General features: G+C 46.4%; 1 long non-coding RNA gene across 1 annotated transcript; it reads left to right on the plus strand.

The window, feature by feature from the left end:
- Nucleotides 1-1,571: 1,571 nt before the first annotated feature.
- On the plus strand, nt 1,572-5,747 carry LOC146079731 (uncharacterized). The gene is made up of 3 exons (XR_014474720.1): nt 1,572-1,860; nt 1,959-2,023; nt 5,567-5,747. It is a non-coding gene; the product is annotated as an uncharacterized LOC146079731 (long non-coding RNA).
- The last annotated feature ends 2,500 nt before the right edge of the window (nt 5,748-8,247 follow it).

Below are 8,247 nucleotides of genomic sequence, written 5' to 3' on the forward strand. Positions count from 1 at the left end.
GATAAATTTCTCCATATATAACAGCTATTGCCTCCAGAAAGTAGACTTGTTTGTGATGGTGGATTCCAGCAGGGACAAATTAATACTCTGTGAGGAAAAGGATGTACAGTATACACTGAAGGTGGTGAGGAATCGGAAGCTGAGGATGACATCTTGGGTGACATTCTATGGAATGAGAGTTGTGTTTTTTGGCGATTTTTACTCCAAAAAACGGCTAAATCGCATTTTTCCGTGAATTCGCATATTTAATGTGATGCAAAAAGGTCCCGAAATCGCATATTTTTTGCGATACGTCATGCGTACTGAAAGTGCGGTAAAAATTCGCACTTTTATCGCATCCAGATGTTTTCCAATAGAAAAGTATACAATTCGCTTATTTAATGGAATGGGAGTTCTTTTAAGGTGTCTAATAATCGCCATTTTTTCAGACCAGGTTCTGACCAGGTTCTGTTGGGCAATTTGGCCCAGAACTCAATTTGGTCAAGTGCACACATGGTTAATGTCATCACAGGTGTCCTTAATTTTACTCACAAACACTCCTACATATACCCCCACATCATTAAGGACACGTGAGGGTTTGAGACATGGAGATTGTGCAGAGTGGATTTGAGTTGCTCATTTTGTATTTGGCCCATTTGGAGGAGCTGGGCAGGAGGGAGGAAGCTGCGCACCAGAACCAGGTACCAGCACAAATAGTGCGTACCCCACGTATGTATCGTGCTAGGCTGTACCTGGACTCCCTTTGGGATCAACAGGTTGTGGGGATGTTTAGGCTAAACCGCAATAACTTGTTGAACTTATATGAGCAGGTGAGAGATGATTTGGACCCTTTTGGGGGGGGGGCAACTATGCAGTGTCTGGGCTGCAGAAATGAATGTGTACCCTCTACTATTTGGCCACTGGCTCCACTCAGTCCGTGACCTCATGGTCCTTGGGGGTATCACAGGCCACTTTCTCAAAGCATTTTACTCAAGTGTTACTTGCTTTTAAGAAGTTGTGGCGGACATACATCAGATTCCCCAGTTCAGAGTCAGAGTGGCAGGACCACAAGGTTGTTTTCTATAGACTCTCAGCATTCCCTCACGTGCTGGGAGCTATAGACTGCACACACATTGGGATTAGGGCACCACACGTACGAGGCCACGTCTATGTCAATAGGCGTGGGCAGCACTCCCTGAACGTGCAGGTTGTATGTGATGCTCATCTCAAAATCCTAAGTGTGGTTGCAGGCTTCCCTGGGAACTGCCATGACGCCTATATTCTGAGACACTCCGGCCTCTGGAACCGATTTACCCAACAACAAATACCAGAGGGCTGGCTACTTGGTAAGTAAATTTTTACATATTACCCTCTCTATTTGTCTTTGTACCTGCTGAAATGTGTGTGTGTTTCACTTTTCACCAGCCTACTACTCTTGACCAAGTAAATACTATTTGCCCACTGCACATACCTTACCATATAAGGCAATAACTTCCTTTCTTTGGTTTAGGTGACTCAGGATATGGGTGTCTTTCCTGGCTCATGACACCTTTGCGCACCCTGATGGCCCTGCACAGCACCAGTATAATGAAGCCCATATTGCAACCCGCAATGTGGTGGAGCGTACGTTTGGAGTGTTGAAAAGTAGATTCCGGTGTTTGGACCGGTCATCTGGTTTGCTGCTTTACCACCCTGCAAAAGTAGTGATGATCGTCCAGGCTTGCTGCATGTTACACAACATAGCCCTATACCAACCAGCCTATGTGGAGGAGGATCATGCAGCAGTCGTGCAGGAAGCCCAACCTACCACACCTCGGGTAGTGAGGGGTACGCAGAGGGGGAATCTGGTGCGTACAGACATCATCAGGCACTACTTTTCTGGTAAGCACATGTGCCCTCTATTCCTACATGTACCTTTGCTGGAAGTGAACTCACCTACATTACATTTATCACTAACATCTTTTTGCCCCCACATTTAGCCCAATAGACACAGTCCAAGGGTACAGTTGGTGGTGCAGACCTATCCCTTGCTGTAAAAAACCTTGTAAGTATATTCACAACATGTATGTAATTTTTGTGCAATCAACTATGGCTCACCTGTTGTTGTGGAACTACATGTCCCAGCATTCCCTGACACACTGTAAGCATGACAGCTCAAAACATGACTGCCACAGCTTGCTGAAATATGTAGTTCCACAACCTCGGACGGGCCAGATTAGAGACAACAGCATCTTCCACCAATACCTTGACCATATATTATTACATTATGGAACAGATCACACCACAAATGTTTGAAGAATAACACACAGACAAAATGGTATGCGTTGTGACATTTTTACTACAGTATATTATGTCATACATAACCTGCATTTGGCAGTCGCAAACAATAGAAATTTTTAATAAAAATGCAAGCATAGTAAATGCATTATAAATTTTTTTAAAGGACAATAATTATTTTGGTACTCTTTACCTAGAAGGGCGCCCATCGTGGCCATCTCGGGCATTGAATGCACTAAAAAATCGGGTGCGATGCGACCGACGCGATGCCCGCGATTTCCCATAGGGAACAATGTTAAATGTCTCAATTGACCCGATTTTCCTGTTCAATGCCTCAATTGACCCGATTTTTCCATAGGAAACACTGTTAAATGGGCCACAGAGGCCAAATAGGCACCCTGAAGTGTAAAATGGCCACCCCAATTGTTAACGCCACCCCACGATCAACGTCAACCCGAAGCGTGGCGAGCGCAGCGAGCCCGCGAGGGGCGGCGGTACGCATCCTACGACCTTTTTATACCCCCACTATCCACGTCGGCGTGGAGTTGAGAATAGAAAGTGTGGCAAGCGCGGAAACCTTCACAGGTATACGTGTCTCCTCGCGGGCTTCACAGCTGTCCGCGTCCCCTCGCCACGCTTCGGGCTCGGTGGCTCGCTGCGCTCGCCACACTTTCTATTCTCAACTCCACGCCGACGTGGATAGTGGGGGTATGAAAAGGTCGTAGGACGAGTACCGCCGCCGCTCGCCACGCTTCGTGTTCACGTTGATCGTGGGGTGGCGTTAACTATTGTGGGGGCCATTTCACACTTCAGGGTGCCTATTTGGCCTCTGTGGGCCATTTAACATTGTTTCCTATGGAAAAATCGGGTCAATTGAGGCATTGAACAGGAAAATCGGGTCAATTGAGACATTTAACATTGTTCCCTATGGGAAATCGCGGGCATCGCGTCGGTCGCATCGCACCCGATTTTTTAGTGCATTAAATGCCCGCGATTTTTTACTAACGATGCCCACGATCAAAATTGTGGGCGCCGTTCTAAGTAAAGAGTATCATTATTTTCTTCCTCCGTCAGGCCGTGCACTACCACCTCTTGACCCTGCGCACACGCCACCCCGGGTCCTAATACTCCGACGGGGTGGGGAAGTTGGTGAGTCACTTACTGGTGTGCTAGATACACTACTAATTGTAAATGTAGTTGCACCTATGACACCTGACACCTCCATTTGATGGATTTGTGCCTGCATAGCGATCAACGCATTGGTCTGCGCAGTACACGATTGACTAATTGAATGAATACTTTGTGCAAGGCTGCCAATATGGATATTCTGCTCCCTTACAGCAGAACTAAGTTCAGCCAGACGGGTGTCTATGCTATTTACCATACGCCTACGCATAGTGCCTACACCAACCCGTACACTCCTAGACAATTTTCTCAACTGTAGAAAGGTGTCACGCATGTACCCCTTAATGTTGCCCATTTCCAGACTTTGGGAGGCCATAAATTCTAGTTGTTTGTCCTTGAAATGTACCAAGGAGGTAGCTACTTGGGCAGCAGAAGCAGCTGTAGGGGGAGTATTTCTGGGTGAGGGTGGGTTTGGAGTCACCCCACTTGGTGGCAGATCACTCTGTGATGATGTGTTTATTTCCTCCTCAGCCGCAAACGTGTCTACTGGTTCCAGAATTATCTCTAGGTCATCCTCCGGCATATCAGATTGTTGTCCTAGTTGTACAGTACCTGTGGATACAGAGAAAGAGGTAAGTACAGATGCATATATTGTCCCTTCTGTCATCAGTACTGTTTTGGAAAGGGTCAGAGATGGTAGACGCCCATACCTAGGGGTACTATGTACTTACAAATGGACCCAGATCCTGCATGAAACATTGACAATAATCTTCATTGACATGGCTAGACGACATTACATTCATGTCCGTTGCAATGTAGCAGCTGGAGATGACTGTAATGTGATTTATTATTTGATGTGACATGGGTGTGTGTACTTTATGGAGGTTATTCTGATCGTAGCGACCAAACGTGCGTACGTTCGCTATTAACGTACGCTATCCGTACGCGGCCGTTGGGGTTAAGTCCACCCACAACTCAGCCGCATACGTACGGCCAGAAACAACGTCAAAGGGAAGTGGCGTACAATTGAGCGTACGCCAACGTACACGGACGGGCCAGCCCTTACACTCCGACAACTGTCGTACAATTGAGCGTACGCCACCGTTTACGGACGTCTCTCGTCCGTCTTCCCACCGACTTCTTGCGGCTATCTGAGCGTACGCCAGCTTGCACGGACGGGTCCCTATTGTTTTCAATAGAAAACTCAGCTTATGTCACCGCTCGTGAGAGTGAGCGTACGTCCGTGTACGCTGACATACCCTTCACATATATGGACCTGCAAATCTTGCCTTTCAACTATAATTATGAAAATTAATTAATTGATTGAATTAATTAATGTGCAAAATAGTGGGCATGGGCTTAAAACATTGCTGAAACATCCTTTGTAGGTGTTAGATGTGGTTTATGTTATTGTATCATAAATACAAAACCTATGTTTGTATTAGAGTGAACACGTTGACACATGTCGACTTGTGTAGATTGAGTGTGCTACTGTGTAAAGTCTATGAAAGCACGTAGTGAATGTGTATAACTGTTTAACAAATAGCTACCTTAGCATATATAAGCAGGTCTTAAAAAGATTCTTAGCTTAAATTAAACAAACCTTTAAATGTAGAGAAGTATAGAAAGATAAGCTTCCAATGTGTTTGAGTGCTGTGTGTGGCTTGCAGGTAGTGAAATCATGGTTTTGACTTAATAGACTGCAGCATTGGTTATTACATTCAGGTGTATGTGTTTGAGTAGTAATCAGCGTAAATTAGCAAACCCAGGCGCACGCTGGCATGCGGTATCTGTAGGGGTGGTCTGAGGTGGCGGTTGGCGGCCGCCTGTTTTGTGTCCGAAATGAACGGTGCTTTAGTCGATCGTGCGGTAGTAGCACCGCTCATTTTTGGTGCACACCCCCGTGTACGCCCATGTTTACGCCCATTTTCCCTCATTATTTCGGCCGCTCCCCTCAACACGCCCCTATGCCGCCCCCAATGCCCGTACTCTCGCGTACAGGTTTTTTCGCACGGAGAGACCCGTCCGTAAGCGTTGTGGAGTGTTCGCGCCTGCACATTAGCGAATGTATGCATGCGCAGATCATGAAAAACCCCGGAACGTACGCGTACGGCCTGGCCGCACCAACCAGAATAAGGCCCACTGTGTAATGGCCTGTGGTATGAACATTTACCTGCTTCCACAGATGCGGCACCATGGGAGCTTCTTCTCTTGGATGCTTGATCACTTCGGGACGGACAATCTGTGAAAGGAAAGATCGGCAGACTTTATGTACCGAGCAATGGAGATGCTTTTGTGCAAAATCATCACATAAATTACTATAATGGACAAATTTACCTTTGGTTTAGGGCTATATTATTTACTATTCATATTTTTACATTGATGTTTTGCACCTGTAGTCAGGCAAAAAATTAAAACACTGCTTGACACATTACAACTGTTGGCAAATCTGTGGTATGTAGGCGTGACTGCTAAACCACCAGTACACCAATGTTTTTGGCCCACATACATATGAAGCTGGTAGAAAAAATGTTACAGTGTGGAACAATAGATGTGCAGTTGTGGAACTACAAGGCCCAGCATTCTGATCATTTTTAAAGTAGGTGTAAACTATTGCCATTGACAGACCTTGCTGGGCTATGTAGTTCCACAGCACCACATTAATTAGTATAACAATACTAAATAACATTGCAGTTTAAATACATTGGCATGTATGTTTCATATTGCATGTGGTGACACTTACCAGCTCTGGGTGGGCTTGCCGGCCTATCGGTATCCGCAATGTGCATCCCAGGCAGGACCTCAGGGGGGATAATTCTTTGGAGCTTCACCTCATATGATGTGTACGTTATTGTGGTGGGGCTTCCTCCGCCAGTCTTGGTGGCCTCCTCCATCTCTATGGCCATTTTCTTTTTCAGCTGCCGCTTGATGTCGTTAAACCGCTTTTTAACGTTTTTGCTTAGCCTCTTGCGGTGACTGACAGCGTTGACCGCCTGGGTGATGTCCTTCCACATACCACGTTTACGATGTGAGGTGGTCTTGTGCTGGTTTTTCCCCAGTAAGCGGTCATACAGGGGTATGATGGCCCGGACAAGCGCCACATTCTCCTCATAGCTGAATCTGACCTTTCTTCCACTTTTGGTGCGGCCAGCTTCACCCTCCTCCTCATCCTCTATATCTTCCACATGCATGTCAAAATCCTCCTCCATGCCAGTGTCTTCCTCCTCCTCCTCCTCCTCCTCCTCACCTCCATCTTCCTCCATCTCGGACATGTGGCCCTCCTGCAGCTGCTGTGGGGTATGGGCAAGGTCCTGGCTATAGGATGGGGATGCCAGCGGATCCTTCACCTCCTCCTGCTGGGCCTGGTCCGCCAGGGCCTGGTCTGGGGCTGCCCTTGCAGTGGCCATGCTGCCTGCCACACTGCTGCCACTCCCTGTAATGGAGGTCGACCTCACCAGTCCTCTGCTGCCTCTCCCACTGGCTCCTCTTGCCTGGCTGCTGCCACTGCTCCCTCTGCCACTGGCCCCTCTTCCTCTGGTCACACTGCCACTGCTCCCTCTGCCACTGGCTCCTCTGCCACTCCTCACTCTGCCACCAACACCTCTTCCTCTTCTCACACTGCCACTGCTCCTCTCCATGCTCCTTACTTCCTATCAAAGAGTGAAATGACGCCAATGCCCCTTTATATAGGGGGTGTGATGCATAATGGAGGGGACCTAGGTGGGCCAATAGGTTAGGGGGTTATTTGTCATGTGGAGACAGTCTTGTAAATCGCACTCCGGTTGGTCTAAAATGCGCACATGACCTGCGGAAGAAATCGCACTTGGAGTGTGAAAAAATATATGCGCTTTTCTCTCAGCCCATAGAATGTCACCCCTTGCCTCTGTAGACCCAGTCTGTGCAAGGAGAGATAAATTAATTGCTTCTTTTTTTGTGGGGGCCCAAACAAACCAATAATTTCAGCCATAGCTGTGTGGCAGACCCTGTTACTGAAATGATTGGTTTGTTACAGTGTGCATGTCCTGTTAATACAACAAAAGGGTATCTTTTTTCTTTGCATAATGTGCTCTTTGGGACCTAGTTTTTAAAACTGCCATCCTGTCTGTCACTGCAGTGTCACTCCTAGATGTGACATGTGTTTGTGCCGCCCACTTGTGTCACTTAGCTTAGTCATCCACTACCTCGGTGCAACCTTTTGGCCTAAACACAATATTATGAGCTGTGAGGTGTTCAGAACTGGAAATTAGTGGAAATTAATGTTATTAAGGTTAATATTAATGTAGGGGGACCTGACAGGCCCTGGTGATTTTTAACCCTGCCAGTTTTTTAGCTGGGCAGGGTCTGACGAACAACGCAATGCAGTCAGTAACAGATGACTGCCATGACAGCTGCAAAATGCATTGTGATGTCACACGCTGGACCTGCCCCGCTTGGGTCTACAGGAATTGGTTTTTGTTTTTTAACAGAGAACAAAATAATTAACATTTCTACTGAATGAATCGTCTAGGTAAAACTATTGTTTTAATAAGGGGGAGCACTGCCTAAATAAGAGAGCAGGAGATGATTCCAATACGCCATGTGGCTACACTAGTTTTATAGCCTATATGCATTACAGAGTGCAGTAAATGCAGAATATGTTTTTATGTGTTACATTAATAATTGATGTACATGCCATACATATTTAACCATGGGTTCAATTAGAGGAGAACTATTTTATGTATCTATTATATACGTAAGGGATGCAATGGGGGCTGAGTTCATGGTGTTAGTGGTGCTGAAGGGGGATGGAACGGCACAAGTAAAGTTAATCTATAGTGTCAAAGAAAACGTACTTGGAAATAAATGTTTCTTGTACCAATGACGGCC

Source organism: Crinia signifera, chromosome 5 (genome assembly GCF_055691185.1).
Source record: "Crinia signifera chromosome 5, ASM5569118v1, whole genome shotgun sequence".
Taxonomy (NCBI): domain Eukaryota; kingdom Metazoa; phylum Chordata; class Amphibia; order Anura; family Myobatrachidae; genus Crinia; species Crinia signifera.